General features: G+C 40.4%; 1 protein-coding gene across 8 annotated transcripts in view; it reads left to right on the top strand.

The window, feature by feature from the left end:
* Positions 1 to 17,678, top strand: part of LOC138758565 (KN motif and ankyrin repeat domain-containing protein 1-like) — a 326,554-nt gene that overhangs the window by 223,865 nt on the left and 85,011 nt on the right. The window lies entirely within an intron of this gene.

The following is a 17,678-nucleotide window of genomic DNA, read 5'->3' as shown; positions in this document are numbered from 1 at the left end:
AAGTAGTATTTGGACTGGTGGAGCCCAAGACCCTGCTGCTGATTGGGTGAATGCAGCTTCCACGACTGCAAGGCATAAGCCTTATCTGAGTGACTAGAAGTACAACTACACTCATATGTGTAATGTACCTCAAAACGTGAATAATAAAATATCATGAAGACCTGTTATATGAATCAATTATAAGAGACCTTTTATTCCATAGTATTATCCATCACAACTCAGTCACATCATACTGTTTTCTTTGCTGCCCAGATTATTTGGATGGTGCTCACTTGGTTTATGGAAAAGCAAGTGTTGGGGTGGGGACATCAGGCATATACTGAAATATAACAAGGAAGAGTTTAGGAGCCCGGGCCCCCTTGAGTCCTAACAAGCACAACACACAACCTGGACTGGCAGGAGCACTGAACTACCAGTGCCACTTCTGAGATGGGTTACATAGGTAGCTTGGTGCCTCTGCTGCCGGCCTGCGTCATGTTGTGCTCGTCAGGGCTTTCCAACCACCAAACTATTAGATTTTTAATGTCTCTCCAACCAAATTGAATGTTAAAAATCTAATAGTTTGGTGGTGGGAGGAAGTGAGAAAGGAGGAGGATTGGGGAGTGGATGCTAGACTGCTGGTGAGGGTAGAATTTTAAAGCAGCTCACCCTGAGCCTGAGTCGAGGAAGCCAGTTAGTGAAGTAATTAGTGGCACTCTTGTTGTGGGCGCGGCACTGCAGGGCTGGGTCAACAATCACAGTGGTGCCCACCAGAATGCCACTAATTACTTAAGTGTCCGCCTCCCGGTACTCTCTGGGGCGAGGCAAGCTGCTTTTCAACCTGGCCCAAACCCCCCAATTATCATCCTCGATTCCTTCACTTTCTCACCAAACTGTCCTACCAATTTGATGTGAAAAATCTAATAGTTTGGTGGGAAGGTGGAGGATCATCCATTCTCAATCATTGCACACACGGGGCACATCACACGCTGCAAATCCACAAAAAAATGCAAATCTTCCTCATGATGTCGCCAGCTTCTAGAAAATGCTATGCATGTGTCACCCCAGCAACAGCGCAACGCCGACTGGCCACACCTCCACTACCGGCTTCTCCTGCACGGACGCAGTAAGTAGAGACGAGGCGGCAGGCATTTAAGCCTAGCAGCTGGGGCCTTAGACTTCAACCTACTCATCCTAATGGGTAATCCGCCACTGCTGTATTAGAAGTTTTATGGCAAGTAGGTGCATCTGGGCATAACCAATTGAAGTTGTCAGTTCTCAGAATTATTTAACTGAATCTTTGCCATGTAAATATGACTAGTGGTCGCAAGTGTATTGTGTGGATATTGAAATCAAAACTGCAGATAGAACCATAGAACATTACAGCAGAGAAACAGGCCCCTTTGGCCCTTCTAGTCTGTGCCAAACCATGTTTTTTTGCTTGGTCCCATTGAATTGCACCTAGTCCATAGCCCTCTATCTCTAGGTAGTCCTCGACATTCATATGTGTGGCGTTCTGACAGACCAGTTGGATCTCAAAATGGATGCAAATCAGAAGCATTTTTTACTTTGGGTCTCCCACAGTTAGGCACGTGCTGTGGTGTCCAGCAGCTGTGATTTTATATATGTTTTTGGTTTTTTTCGGTTGTGTGTATGGATGGCCGTATGTCGTGTAGGTCGTAATTCAGGGACTACTTATACCTATCCAAATTCTTCTTAAATGGTAAAGCTGAGCCTGCATTCACCACTTCAATTGGCAGCTCATTCCACACTCCCACCACTCTGTGTTTGAGCAAGTACCCCCTCATGTTCCTCCTAAACTTTCCCTTTTCACTTTTAACCAATGACTTCTGGTTTACATCTCACCCCCCCTCAGTGGAAAAAGCTTATCCACATTTACTCTGTCTATCTCCCTCTTATTTTAAATAGCCGTCAAATCACCCCTCATTCTTCAATGCTCCAGGGAATAAAGTCCTAACCTGTTTAACCTTTCTTTGTAACTCAGTTCCTGAAGTCTTGGGCAACATCCTAGTAAATCTTCTCTGCATTCTTTCTATCTTATTGATATCTTTCCTGCCGTTAGGTGAACAAAACTGCATTCAATACTTCAAATTTGGCCTCACCGATGTCTTGTACAACTTTACCATAACATCCCAACTCCTGTACTCAATACTTTGATATAGGAAGGCCAAGGTGCCAAAAGCTCTCTTTGCAACCCTATCCACCTGTGATGTCACTTTCAGGGAATTATGTACCTTTATTCTCAGATCCCTCTGTTCTTCTGCACTCCTCAGTGCCCTACCATTTACCGTGCATGTCCTTTCTTGGTTTGACCATCCAAAATTCAACTCTTCACATTTGTCTGCATTAAATCCCATCTACCTTTTTTCCAGCTGGTCCAGATCCCTCTGCAAGCTTTGAAAAACCTTCATCGCTGTCCACACCTCCAATCTTGCAAACTTGCTGATTCAATTTACCACATTACTGTCAGTCCAACATTGTAGCACTTAAATTTGACTTCCACCTCTCTCTTGACCTTTGTACGCCTGGCCTATCACTTTCACCTTGGAGAGCAGAATGCATCCTAGTTATAAATATAGGGGCATTTCCCAAACAAAGCATCCCCTCCATTTCAGTGCTTGAGGGCGGGGTCATTGTGGGACCCCACCGCTCTCGCAGGAAGGATCTCAATTGAAGAAAGCAGAAGGTTCCATTTGACAGATATTTATGTTTTAGTTGCTCGAAGGACATAAGTAATCCTCAATATGTTTAGTTCCTTTCTCATGCCGAATATTTTAAATTCTATTCCCCAAATTCATGGGCAATAGTTCATTCTTTATGGTTGTTTTGGTGATATCCCCACTTTTCCAACACTTTAATTAATCTCATACCTTATCTATTATGTGTATTATAAGGGGATTATCTGGGTATTTTTTTTGTTATTTATTTGACATACATCTACAAATGAAATCCTTTGCTGCACCCTCTCTCATTGTATGTAGTCCCATTTAGTTGCATGAGGGAGAGTTCTCATCAAAAAAAAAGTTGAGAGGAGCCTTGCCTGGGCTGTTAGATAATTTTTTTTAAAAAATACGGTAATCTTAATCCTCCCAACCTACATTCCCACATCAGGATCTTGGTGATCCTCGGCATTTTATTATTCCAAATAAATTTCTTATTTGACCATTAAGTACTTTAAAGTTCATGGGCAAAGAAATCGTCAATGATTGGGAAAGGTATTGCAGTCTTGGCATCACATTCATTTTTGCACAATTAACCCTTCCAGTTAATGTTATAGGCATATCTCTCTATCTTTGTAAATCGTATTCAATCTTTCCAAACAGGGAGAGATAATTAAGTTTATGTAAATTTTGTAGATTATTATTTACCATTGTTCCTAAATATTTAATTCCATCTAGTTTCCATTTGAACTGGCTTCCTTTTTGATATCTCTCATAATCAAAATTTGTTAATGGCATAATTTTGCTTTTTTCCAAATTTATTTTATAACCTGCTACTCTTCCATATGTTTCCAGTGTAGTCTATAGTTTGGACAAAGACTCAGCTAGGTCTGATAATTTATTTGCAGATGATGTGCTGTTATACATAATTTTATGCTCTTCCTGGCCAACTCTAAATCCCTTTACATCTGGATTTCTCCTTATAATTTCTGCTAATGGTTCAATGGGCAAGACAGAGGCCTGGAGACAGTGAGCACCCCATCTGCTAGATCAACTCAAAGGAAAAAAAAAATGATATTTGGCCATTGGTTCTAATTTTGGTTTGTGGTTTATAATTAAGAGTTTTTATACAATCATTAAATGTTTGACAAAACAATTTCCTTCTCAACACTGTAGGATTAAGACGTCATCTGTAGACACACTCTTGCTTCGCAGGTATCATTATCATTAAAGTCAGAAGTGCGTGGGCTAAATATTCCATTTCAACCTCTGTTTTTCAACCGTGTAGTCATTAAAAACAGGTCTATTCTTGTATAGGAGTCGGGAACCGTTGAGAAGAATGAATAGTCTCTTGTTGTTGGGTGTAACTGTCTGCACACATCTATCAAGTTTTAAATCTGATAAAAGATAGAGTAAATTTTGCAGCTTTCGCTTTTGTCACTCTCTTTGCTAAATTGTCAAGGACTGGATCCAAGTAAAAATTATAATCTCCAATCAATACATTTTGTTTACTCTTCACTGTTTTTAAGAAGATATTTTGTATAAAGGATTCATTATTGAAATTTGGATGATGTTGGCCTCTGTCAGCCTCTAAATATTCAAAATCTGGTTAAAATTGGGAATTGGTGTACATGCATTTATAGTAACTCTGTATAACCAATATTGTGTCAGAGTATAAAAGTGCAAGTGTTTGTGTATGCACAGGATTTGCCTGCAAATACCTAAAGAAGTCATGTTCTGGAGTTGTTTTATTGAAAGTAGCAGAATGAAAATTTATGCCTTGAATGTTAGGTATTGGTTGACACACAGGGTTATGAAAAATAAGAATTTTTAAAATAACCACCTTTTTTTGCATATCGGATTAATTTCAAAACTATTTTTTTTGACACTGGTTTTCTTTCATCTTCAGTTACCCATCTCACCTCTTCCCATTGTCCTAGCATTTGTGTTGTACCCACCATCACCTTATGCTGACAACCCCATCCTCTACTCTTCCCATCTTTCCACAACATGGCTTTTGGTCACCCTCCCCTAATACTCAGCATCTAATTGTGCATTATTTCCATTGTAACTGCCTCTGGGGAGGTTTTCACATTATTGCCACAATATATATAATGTGATTTTTAAAAACGCCATCTTGGAGTCACTTGGGTCAAACAGCATCTGCAGAGACGGAGAGAACAACTGAGTTAATATTACAAATGGATCTTGCATCAGAACTGGTCAATTGTGACAAACTGAAAAGGTTGCCTCATTGAGTCCCAAGTGTTGTAACATGCAAAGAGAGAAGATAGACACTGTCAATCAAGTTTTGGAATGGTATAGTAGAGTCAGAAGACAAAGGCAGGTGAGAGGGCAATGGGGAATTGAAATGTAATGTATTTGGAAGCTCGAGACCATTCTTGTGGACTGAAGTAAATGCATTTCTGCAAAGCCAGTGTACGTTTGAGAACACCATATTTGAATCAGAGTCAAACAGCATGGCATCCATCTACACCTATCCCATTTTTACTCCCCCCGTGTCCCGACTGATTCAACCGCTCATCTGCACACTTTGACTTTTTATAGTGGCCAATTAATCTTCCAACCCATGCATCCTTGGGATGTGGAAACTTGTAGTTTTATTTAAAGAAAGAGGAACTGGAGCAAGATCGAGCAAGATCAAGGACTTTAAAAAGAGACGAGCGCTGAACTTGACTAACTTTTGCCAGTACAAAGAAGGGAAGCTGAAGTTGAGTGACCACTGTAGAGAGGCAATTGAAGGAGTGGCCAGTGAGACTTGGAAGCTTTGGCTCAAGAGACTTCAGTGAACAGGGGTATCGGAGGGAATTGGGTAAGATCTTTACCCTTCCTTAAACCATTCAGGCCTGCGAATTGTTAAGACTAAACAAGGTTACTAGCAAAATGGCAACTAAATAATTAACACCATATCACAACTGATAAAAAGAGGATGCAGGGTCAGGTGATGTGTTACACCGGCATGATGTGGGAGCTGAATGTGATTAGCAAGCCTTCAGTTGATCTCTTTACAGCACCAGTAACATCTGTTTCTCTTGGAATACACCCTATAAAACATTCCGCTTGTTCTCTCCAGCCCTGCCTCATGCCAATGTAAAGCATGCTTGTTTACCAAGTTTTTCTAGTTGGAATGGAAGGTCTTTTGATCTGAAATATTAATTCTCTTTTTCTATAGATATGATATTTCAGTTTTTTGCTCTGGAGCCTTTGCTTTTTAATTGCTGTGCAGTTTAATTTCGTAACAGTTATGTAAAGTATGTTAACCGACCACTTCTCTGCAGTGTGTGTTTTGTGTACTAGGAGTGCAAGCATCTTAACCTGTTCATTGGAGATAACTAAGAGTAATTAGCAACAAGCTCCTTGAAGTATAACACACTCTCTGGCCCCTGGAAAACTCGGACCCTTGTGTGGCGAAGAAGCATTTTGAGTGTTTTGAGAAGCTTGAGACATTGCACTCGGAGTACACAAAAACTTTCCATAAGCATGAGTAATTGAGTAATACATCAAAATCAACAAGTCGTCCTGCAGCCATCACATTTGCCATCTGTGGGATTGTCTGGTTCCTACATTGGCCTCCTTGACCACCTCTGAACCTACAGAACTGAAGTGGAAGCAAGTTGCCCCTGATCTGCCTAAGGAAATTGATAATTGTGTGTTGAGCTTCTCCAAATTTGCCTACTTTCTCCAACTCTTCTTCCACCATTTTCCCCAAATATGGGTTGCATGAGGTGTGAATAATGTTCTTCTATGTTTTGGTTAATGTAGCTGGATAAATTAGAATCAGAATATAGTGAAAAACTAGAAAAATATCAGAAGAACTGCAGGTGCTCTAATCTTGAACAAACAATGAGAGGTGAGGGTCTGAACTGTTGACTGTTCATTTCTTTCTCTGAATGCTGCCTGACTTTCCAAGGCCTTCCAGTGACTCATTATCTGCATTAGGTTATAGTGGGGATGCAGGCATTAAACTAACAAACTCGTAATCCGAGATCTGATCCGACAAGTTCAAATCTCACCTCAATTCACACACGTGGAATGTAAAGTTAGTTAATAATCTGGAAGTTGTTAGACAGCCACAAAATTTAGTAAAAATCACAGAAACTATTGGGTTTTTGTGAAAAATTAGTCATTCATTAAAGTTCTTGGGGGAGGAAATGTACACTCCTGGTACAGTTTGTCTCTGACCACAGACCCAACCAGTGGGGTTGACATGAAAATGCCCTCTAAAATGGCCTGGCAAGCTTTTCAGTGGTATTGTCACTAATATGGGTTGGGCAATAATTGTGGGCCTTGCCAATAATACTCAGATTCTGAAAAAATAATTAAAAATAAAGTTCTTGACTTTTATAACTGTGTAAGATATAGCCTTTGGCTTGAATTAGATCTTTAATATGAGACATCTTGAGGATCTGCACAAAAATGGCCTCATGAAACTGCTGTCAGGCATATTTGGTTGCATCTAATATTGGATTGATGACACAGATCAGCTGTTGTAAACTTAAAAGTCTTAATAGATTAACATTTTTTATGTTTTGAACATGGTCAATTTGGAAATCTGATTACCTTGTATAAATGAAACCAGGTCAGACTAACCTTCAAACGTAAATTCTTTTTCTGCTAGTTTCCTTTTTTTTTTGGAAAAGAAAGTGTTCTGCCATCAGAATGGCATTTGAAAGCTGTACAATGCTTGACAGAGTGTTTGAAGGGGTAACTTCAATTCTGACTCTTTACTATTTTTGCTGCTTAAATCTTTGCTACTTAAATGTAAAAGCTCATGCACATAATTTTCTGTGTTGGACACCTATCAGGCCTTGATTATTGATACCATCCACCTAAAACTGGGAAACAATATTTCTCTGATCATGAGGGATATCTTCTACCTTCTCAAATTGATCTTTTGAAGTAATTATATCTTCTGCTGCCATTCTGAACCTCTCGCATGTTTGTCGTCAGAAGAAATTCAGTGCATTTGTAAATGATTGATGTTTCCAGTGATGTACTGTATAAGGTGACGATGTTATTTAGTACTTGGGAAATATGACTAGATTTTGACCTGAAGAGATCTAGGTTCATATCGCATTGCGCTGAAATGTGTGTGATCTTTCCCCATCTGTAGTTGCACAATGCAACGTGCTATCCTTTGTTTACTACATCTATTATTTAACTGGTCCTATAGTAGACTTTGTAAAGCAGTGGCATACTGATGTTTTTGTGTTTGATTCTTCTTCTGAAAGAGCTATATGGTTTAATAGTTGTGTGTAAGGTTATTTGTATTTTTTCATTCTATTAAATTTGGATTACAATTCAAAATGTCAGAATTTTATTTGTGGCTTGTCTTACACACTATCCATTTTAGAATAACATTTTCAATATTGCTTAAAAATTGGGACTAAACATTTGTAAATTCAAAATGCAGGATTTGGATAATGTGAGTGCACACTGAGATGCTGGAGATCCTCTAAGATGGTAGCTGCACAGGTTGATAGAACAGTTAAGAAGGCTTATTGGATGCTAGGTTGGGAGAGTGAATTCAAGAGGTAATGTTGTGGATCCATAAAACTGGTTAGACCACACTGGGAATATTGTGTTCAGTTCCAGTCAGCTCATTACAGGAAGGATGTGGAAGCTAGATAGAAGGTGTAGAGATTTACCAGGATGTGGCCGTGATTGGAGAACATGTCTTATGGGGAAAGGTTATCAAGCTAGGACTTTTCTCTTTGGAGCAAAGATAGTTGGGAGGTGACTTATTGGAGGTCTACAAGATGATGAGAGGGTGGACAGCCAGCAACTCTTATCTGGGGTGACAGTAACAAAGACAAAGGACATCTATTTAAGGTGAATTGAGAAAAGTTCAGAGAAGATGTTAGTGAGCAGTGGGTGCCTCAAATGCATTACTAGGGGGTGGTGGTGAAAGCTGGTACAATAGACCCTTAGACAGGCACATGGATGCAAGAAAAATAGAGCAGTATGGGTGTGATATAGGGAAGTTTTAGATTATTGAGTAGGTTTCGATAAGTTGACACAACTTTGTGGGCCAAAAGGGCTGCAATGTGCTACAATGTTGTATGTAATTGTTATTAGTATTTCTCTTAAAACTGGATCTTTAACCATTTATGGGTAAAATGTTCTAGTGAACCGGTGTGGACTCGAAAGGCCGACATGGCCTGTTTCCGCTCCGTAAATGGTTATATGGTTATATGGACAGCATCCATGGGCAGAAATGGTCAGTCAGCATTTTGGGTCTGGACCCTTTATTAAGACTTCAAATAGGAAGATGTGATATTAAATGTATGAAGAGGGAAAGCAGCGAGCGAGGAACTAAGAATTGCTGGGGCATTGGACAGAAAGTGGGCGAGGTAGGAGATGGGTCGAGGGAAAGACAGTAATTAGAAAAGTGAGAACACAATTGAGTAAAGAGACAGCAACAGTGAATTCTGACAGAGATGGTGGGGGGAGGGAGTTGCATATATTTTTTTAAATCAATGTTGAGGGAGGAATGTGGGTGAGGCCAAGGACACGGGTCTGGGTGGGAATGGTGTCATGGAGTGACATGATGATTACTGGAAGATTGAGTTTAAATGGAGAATACAGCAGCGGAGAACACAGGAGTAGGAATAGGCCGTTCAATGCTTGAGCCTCCTTCAGTACGTTCGTGACTGGCCAAGTTTCTTGATAATGTATTGCTGCTGTCTCCTAATGTCTCTGGAGTTTGAGTCTAAAATTTATGTCCTTCTATAGCCTTGTGTGCATGCAGATTTCACATATTCACCACCACCAGAGAGAATTTTAACTCATTACAGTCATGTGAACCAAAATTGTGACCTGTTGCTCTAAATATCCCAGCCAAGAGAAACATTCTCCCTGTTGGAATTTTGAAAGTTTCAATTGATGTTTACTCAGAAGCGTATACAGAGCCGTGGTCATACCCACACTCCTGTTTGGCTCTGAATCATGGGTCCTTTACCGGCATCACCTACGGCTTCTAGAACGCTTCCACCAGTGTTGTCTCCGCTCCATCCTCAACATTCATTGGAGCGACTTCACCTCCAACATCGAAGTACTCGAGATGGCAGAGGCTGACAGCATCGAATCCACGCTGCTGAAGATCCAACTGCGCTGGGGAGATCACGTCTCTAGAATGGAGGACCATCGCCTTCCCAAGATCGTGTTCTATGGCGAGCTCTCCACTGGCCACCGAGACAGAGGTGCACCAAAGAAGAGGTACAAGGACTGCCTAAAGAAAGCTCTTGGTGCCTGCCCCATTGACCACTGCCAGTGGGCTGATCTCGCCTCCAACCGTGCATCTTGGTGCCTCACAGTTCGGCGGGCAGCAACCTCCTTTGAAGAAGACCGCAGAGCCCACCTCACTGACAAAAGACAAAGGAGGAAAAACCCAACACCCAACCCACCAATTTTCCCCTGCAACCACTGCAACTGTGCCTGCCTGTCTCGCATCGGACTTGTCGGCCACCAACGAGCCTGCAGCTGATGTGGACATTACCCCTCCATAAATCTTCGTCCGCGAAGCCAAGCCAAAGAAAAGAAAGAAGAAAGAGGTCATGGAGACACAGAGCAAACACATTCAGCCTAACATGCCTATACTGATCATGAAGTCCCTTTCTACATTAATCCCATTTACCAGCAGTTGGTCTTTGGCTGACTCTGCCTTTGTAATTCAAGTGCTGATCCAGGTGGACCCATCATCCCAGGAATCAATCTGTATCTCTTCCTTGCATAAGGAACATAGTATTCTAAGGTGTAATATCGCCAATGCTCTGTATAACTGTAGCACAACTTTGCTCCCTAAATAAATTGTCTTTCCATGAGGGTCAGCATGCCATTTCCCACTGAAAATTTGTGCTGCACTAACAAGTTTGCTCTCTCTGTGTCTTGAGAGCAGAGAACATTATAACACAGCTTAAACTTTTAAAATTTAGACATACAGAACAGTAGCAGGTCCTTTCAGCCAACGAGCCCTTACTGCCCAATCGCACCCAATTGACCTTTAACCCTGGTGCGTTTTGGAGGGTGGGATGAAACCGGAACCCCCGAGGAAAACCCACGTAGACACAGGAAGAATGTACAAACTCCTTGGAGTCAGCATGGGATTTTAACCCCAGCCCTGATCACTGGCATGGTAGCAGCATTGCACTCACCCTGCTACCATTTGTAGCCAATGCAATTTAAACCTTTCTTTTTCCTTCTCTTTTGCTCAATCTTCTGTGCACACTCTCTGAAAAGGAAAATACTTACAGTTAGTGTTTGTGCATCTGACAGCCATGATATAACTTGATGTACTTATGGGATGTAACATTAAGGGCTGAGACTCCCAAAATAAAGATATCTGTAGAACAAAAATGTGTATAATCTCTTGGAATGACCAAGATAGAAGCTATTTTGATTTTCTTGATGGCCCATTCATTAGTTATGTTTAGCCATTTGGAAAGCTGCCTATCCTATTAAGGTTGAATACGACTAAACATTTTGATTTGTTCATATCTCTTAAGAATCAATCCATAGGCAGATAAAAGGTTACAGAGTGGATGAAGTCTGCAGGAAAGGTTACAACAGTGGTTAACTATCTTTTTCTTTCTACTCACATGCCACTTTAAGTAATCCCTATACACCCACTAAAATGATAAGAAGACAAAATGACTTGATTCAGTGTGTAAAAGTAGATGACACAATTTTCTTGTTTATTTTCATTGTGTGATGACATTGTTTAATGGTTTTATTGTATTGTATATGTTGAACGTTTAATAGGTTTGGAGGGGGGTGGGAAGGGAAGGTAGGGGGAAAAAAGGGGAGAAAATGCCACTGTGTATATTTAAGAGGTATGTATTTTGATTGATATGGTTCACAGCGTGAAAAATTTTTTAAAGTAATCCCTATGCCATCAGTGCTCTGAGATAAGTAAGGGATTGCTTAAGGTGGAATGTGTGTGGGAAGGGAAGGTTGAGAATCACTGCTCTAGACTCAATGGTTACTGAAATTTTGTTTGAGAAAAATTGTCATTGGCCCCTTTCCTTTGGAGTTAAGAAACCCTGCACATAACGAGTCAATTACATATGTTTAAAACAGTGGCCATCAAACTTTTTCTTTCCATCCACATACCACCTTAAGCAATCCCTTACTAATCACAGAGCATCTATGCGATAGGGAATACTTAAAGTGGCATGTGGGTTGAAAGAAAAAGAGAACCACTGGGTTAGAGCGTTGAGAATGTAAAAGATGTGAGCAGGGCTAGTCTATACAATCCTTAGAGCCTGCACCTCCAGTAATTATCATGACAGTGTATCCTGAGCCCAAAACCTTTTAATTACTTTGATATTCAAAAATCTGAGCACATGCTCACCAAACCAGTGAGCACTTCCTGCCTTCCAGGTTAAGAATTTGAAAGGTTTGCAACTTGGTGAAATTTTTCCTCGTCTCAGACTTGAATAACTCACCTGATCTCCCACAACTGATCTAAATATATAAATGATCAAGTTGAAGAAATCCTGTTCCATCAATCATTCTCATAATCTTCTGTATCTCAGTGAGATTACCCCTCATTTTTGAAATCAATATGCAAGACAGATTGGCACAACCCCTGTTCCTAGAAGAAACTGCACATCCTCGGGAACTGATTGAATAAATCCACATCTCATTGCATCTAAGATGAACAGATCTTGCTTCACATACTTTGACTTAAACTGTACCCGCAACTAGGAGGGCTCACCACAAGCATTGTGCAGATTTGGCAGGATTTTAAAAATTTTTGTGGACTCTAACCCTTTTATAATGAAGTCCACCAAACCATTAATCTTCATAAATGCTTCCTGTCCCTGCATGTTTACTTCTTGTGTCTAATGAACTGGCATGCCAAACCACAGTACATAAACATGAACTACTTTCTTGACATTTTTAATGTGTTTTTTTTAAATTTTTCCTATCAGGTCAATAATCTTGCACTTACCCTGACACATTCTTGATGATGTATTGAGAAAACGTAGCTATTAGATTTCAATTATTTCAACAATATTGCAATAGCAGCAAATCCAGGTTAGAATCTGGTACTGTCTGTCAGGAGTTTGTATATTCTCCCTGTGCCTGCATGGGTTTCTTCTGAGTACTCTGGTTTCCTCCCACCCTTCAAAGCGTACAAAGATTGTGCAAATTAGAAGGGCATGTTACTGTGCTGTATGTCTAACTTTAAATGTATTCTAAATTTAAAATGCAGAACATTCAAATCAGCATTTTTATTGCTAGTTAAATAATCAAAATGCTTCACGTTTGTTGTTATCCATTTACTAATTTAAAGTAAATAGCTAGTTTCATCTAGTTTGTGTACCATGGCAGGAGGGCCCTAAACTCTGGCCCTTTCCCCACTGAACCTCGGCAGTATTTTATTCAATCAATAAATGCATTACAATTTAGATAAATTCCAATCCTCTCTATCCAGCACCCAGCTTCAAAACAGGAGCAACATTAATGTTTAATCAATTAATTGTTGTCAAACATTGGATAAGCAGGGGTGGTTGGTCGGGAGAGATGACTGTATTTTCCCCAGAGAAAAGTTGGATAAATGTGGAAGTTGGAAACACTTTGGAGATTTTTTTTTTTGGAACTTCATTGATTCATGTACAGTTTTAAGCTTGATTAAGTCAAGCCTTGTGGTGCTTAAGTGGTTAAAGTACAAATAGTTATAGATCTGAGTCAAAGGGATAATCCAGATATTTTCTGCTTATTTTTTCTGCAGCTGCAGAAAATAAAATGTATTCTGCTCAATTTAGGATGATATTTCCCCACCCCGTCAGAAACTAATTATGTAAAAAGAACTTTTCATTCCATTGCTGATTTTATGATTCTGGCCTGGCTTGTGAAGAATTTTAATCTCAAATTTCTTGCAATTCATTTGAGGTTATTTGTCTCACAATAGCACAGCAGTTAGCATAGTTGCTTCGTCGACATAAGAAATGCCAACAAACAGATCTGATTGAATTGTTGATCCACATTTCAGTCGATAAACCCAACTTTGTAATTTTCACAGGTTTAGACTTGTGCAAGCAGGATTAAACTTCTTGCTGAAAATAACACCTGGCTGTTCTGTCTTGCATTAGAAATTTTCAGTTTGTGCTGTGATTAATCTTAGTAAATTTAGATGATTTACGATAAGATAGACATTCCTTTGTGAATTCCATCCTTTCCACAACTAACACAAAGGTGTTTGCCTTGGTATGTTTAAGCAAGAAATCTTTGCCTTTTGCAAGCCAAGTGAAATTATTCACTTTTGGGTTAATTAAATTTATCTCCTTTCTGTACATGTTGTATTCATTTCATTGTTGTTCCAGATTTTGCGCCTCGTGTCAATCTCCAGTGAAGTCATTAATTTTGTTCTTCCATCCTCTTGCGATTAAGTGGACAATGCTGAACTGCTTGTGCTCTTTCAAAATAACATAGACCCTACCCTTTCTGTTGGTCTCCAATTTATTAGCTTTCTTTAGATTTCTCCAATTTCTTTTTTAAGTCTTCTACCTCCATTTCTGCTGCTACTGCCCGCTCTTCCATCTTGTCCATTTTCTTTCCCATTTCTGTTAAGGTCATCTCCATTTTATTTATTTTCTCTTCTGTGTTGTTTATTCTTTTTCTTAAATCCTTAAATTCCTGTGTTTGCCATTCTTTAAATGACTCCATGTATCCTTTAATAAGAGCAAGTATATCCTTTACCTTGCCTTTCTTTTCTTCTTCTATTTCACTGTATTCTTCCTCTTCCTCTGCTTCTTCTTCTGGGTTGACCATCTGTTGTTTCTTTGGTGCCCTTTCCTCCTCTTCTTTCTTGTTTCTATTGTCTTCTGTGGTCTCTTCTTGCTGCAGGTGTTCTGCAGCTGTCGTTGCCGGCTGTGGAGATCGACTCCCCAGCTGGTCCCCCCTCCCATTGGTGTGTTTTTTTTCATGCGCGGTTGCGCACTTTTACTCGGCTCTGCGAGCCATTTTTGTAGTCCATTATTTACCGACCTGAGGGAGCGGGTTTCTCTCTCCGCAGCGGGCCTCTTCGGACAGGTAAGGCCTTCACCTTTTTCCTCCTTTGTCTTCTCTTCCTCTCTTCTTACCGTTGCTTTCGATTTTTCTTTTTTTGTCGCCATCTTCTTTCCACCTTTATACTCACTTTTCTGTAACTTTTATTTCTGTGCCTTTGTGTTTTCTTTTGTTTTTCCCGACTTTTCTCGAGAGGGCTGGAGTTCACCGTCCGGCCACTACTCCATCACGTGACTCCTCTCATTTATTAGCTTTCTTGAAGCATGTCCTGCTTGGCATTGTTATGCATTCAATCATGTATTTTGTATTGAGTATGTCACTACTTTATTTGAAGAAGATTTCAAGTTTGTAGATGGTGCAAAAATGAGCCAAGTTATAGATAATGAGGAAGGTTATGAAATCAATACAGCAGAGTAAGGGTGGAGAAATGGAAGTTTAAACCAGAGAATGTGATGGCTTAGTTTGGGAGGTCAAATGCAAAAGCAAAGTACACTGTAAAAGGCAAGATCTTTCGGAGTTTTGCATGCAAGTCTATGGTTCCCTGAATGTGGCCACACAAGTACTTGGGGTGATAAAGAAGTCCGATGGGATACTTGCCTTTATCTGTCAGGTGTATAAAAGTTCACAAGAATGTTGACAGGATGTCAGGGTTTGAGTTACAGAGAAAGGATGAGCAGCCTGGGGCTTTTTTCTCTGGAGTGTAGAAGATTGAGGGGGGATTTGATGGAGGTGTTCAAGATTTTAAAAGGGACAGAGAGTCAACGTGGATAGGCTTTTTCAATTAAGAGTGGGGGATATTCAAACCAGAGGCCATGGTTTGAGATTACAGGGGGAAAATTATAAGGGGAACATGAGGGGAAATTTCTTCACGCAAAGGGTGGTTGGGATGTGGAATAAGCTTCCAGCAGAGGTGGTTGAATCAAGGACGTTATTTACATTTAAGGAAAGTCTGGATAATTACATGGAGGGAAGAGGATTGGAGGGGTATGGACCAGGTGCTGGTCAGTGGCACTAGGAGGGTGGGGATTTGTTCCGGCATGGACTAGTAGGGCCAAACTGGCCTGTTCTGTGCTGTATATGGTTATTTGGTTATATTTGATGTATTGTGTGCCGTTCTGGTAGTCTCACAAATGGAAACATTTGGACATCTTGAAAGGGTGTGGAAGTTGTTCACCAGAATGTCTCTATTCTACTAATGGAGCTATGAGAAGAGGCCCCAATGTCTACTGGCCCTGTGGCACTGACCTCCACCATCATGAAATGTTTTGAGCAGATCCAGCTCCAACAGTGTCATCAAGTTTGCAGATGACACAAATGTAGTCGGCCTCATCAGCAACAACGATGAGTCGCACTACAGAGAAGAGGTAGAAAATCTCGTGAAATAGTGCAAGATTAACAAACTGAGTCTCAACATGGACATGACAAAGGGGATGATCGTGGACTTCAGGAGGACCAGGAACGACTATCCTCTGTAATACATCAGCAATTCTGTAGTAGAGAGAGGGGAGAGCATTAAGTTCCTTTGAGTTCACTTAACTAGTAACATATTGTAGACACTCAACATCTCCTCACTTGTCAGGAAGGTGCAACAGTGACTGCACTTCCTGAGAAGACTGAAATGGGCAAGGCTACTGGCCACCAATATGTCACCTTTTTATTGGAGCACTATCGAGACCAACCTGGCCGGCTGCATCACAGTGTGGTACAGTTGCTGTAGAGAAATGGATCAGGGATCAGGGGTCAATCCACAGGACTGTAAGAGTGGCAGAGAGGATCACTGGAGTCTCCCTCTCCACCATCAATGTGATACCGGGATCGTTGTCTGAAGAGCGCATGCAAAATCATTAAGGACCCCTTCCACCCTGCATACAACATCTTTCAGCTGCTCCCACTTGGGAAGAGATACAAGAGTATCAGAGCCAAGCTGAGGAACAGCTTCTTCCCACGGGTAGTGAAAATGCTGAATGACCAAAGGAACTGCTCACACTAACTCTCATTTGTACAAAACAATATTTATTTATTTTTATAGTTATAATACTTGTCTTGCATATGTTTTATTTGACTGCATGTATGTTATGTCTGGTTGTGTGTCTGCATATTTTTGTACCAATGACCAGAGAACACTCTTTTGTCGGGTTGTACTTATACATCAGATGACAATAAACTTGGACAAACTGGGATTGTTTTCTTTGGGGTGCCAGAGGCTGATGGAAGTGTATAATTGAGAGGCACAGAGAAGAGAATAGCCAGAGTATTTTTCTCAGGGTGGAAATTTCAAATACTAGAGTGCACAAGTTTAAAGAGAGAGAGAAAAGTTCAAAGGAGATGTGTAATGCAAGATTTTTGCATGGAAGGTGGTAGGTCCCTGGAACATGTTGGAGGTGAACATGAGGAGGTGGTAAAAGCACATACAAATAGCATCAGTTAACAAAAATGTTCCAAGGTATTTAAAGTACATGGACAGAAAAAATGGATGCTGCCTGAAAAAATGAGGTGGATGACCATAAACATTTGTAGTGATATGTGTCAAGCAATATCTGTTGCTGCAAAGTTTGGTTATGAACTTGTTTTTGCACCAACTTGTGTGTTCAAATCAACCAGTGATGCAAACAACTGATGCTGCATCTAAGGGTAATGTTCATAGTGATTGTATTGAGCTCGGGGACAACGAGCTCCACCGTTCTCTCAAATTTATTTTTTTTTCCATGCTGCCAGTTTCCTTTAAGATAAACACCACATGTCCTCACTGAAGCATGCCCAAAAGGGACATTGGCTTGCTTATTGACAAGCCTGCACAACAGAATCTCTTGTAATGGATTTGTCTCCCATTACTACACTTTGCATTTAACTTCACTCTTAAATGTTTAATGGAGTCAGCTTTTACTTGTTCACTCATAGACCCAACTCTACATTTGCTTTCATGTCCCGTCCCCCCCCCCCCCCCCCCACCATGTTAACAGCTCAGTCTTGAATAAGCCTCAC

The sequence above is a fragment of the Narcine bancroftii genome, chromosome 1 (genome assembly GCF_036971445.1).
Source record: "Narcine bancroftii isolate sNarBan1 chromosome 1, sNarBan1.hap1, whole genome shotgun sequence".
In the NCBI taxonomy this organism is placed as follows: domain Eukaryota; kingdom Metazoa; phylum Chordata; class Chondrichthyes; order Torpediniformes; family Narcinidae; genus Narcine; species Narcine bancroftii.
The sequence above is the reverse complement of the archived record's forward strand: the minus strand, read 5'-3'. Positions and strand labels throughout refer to the sequence as shown.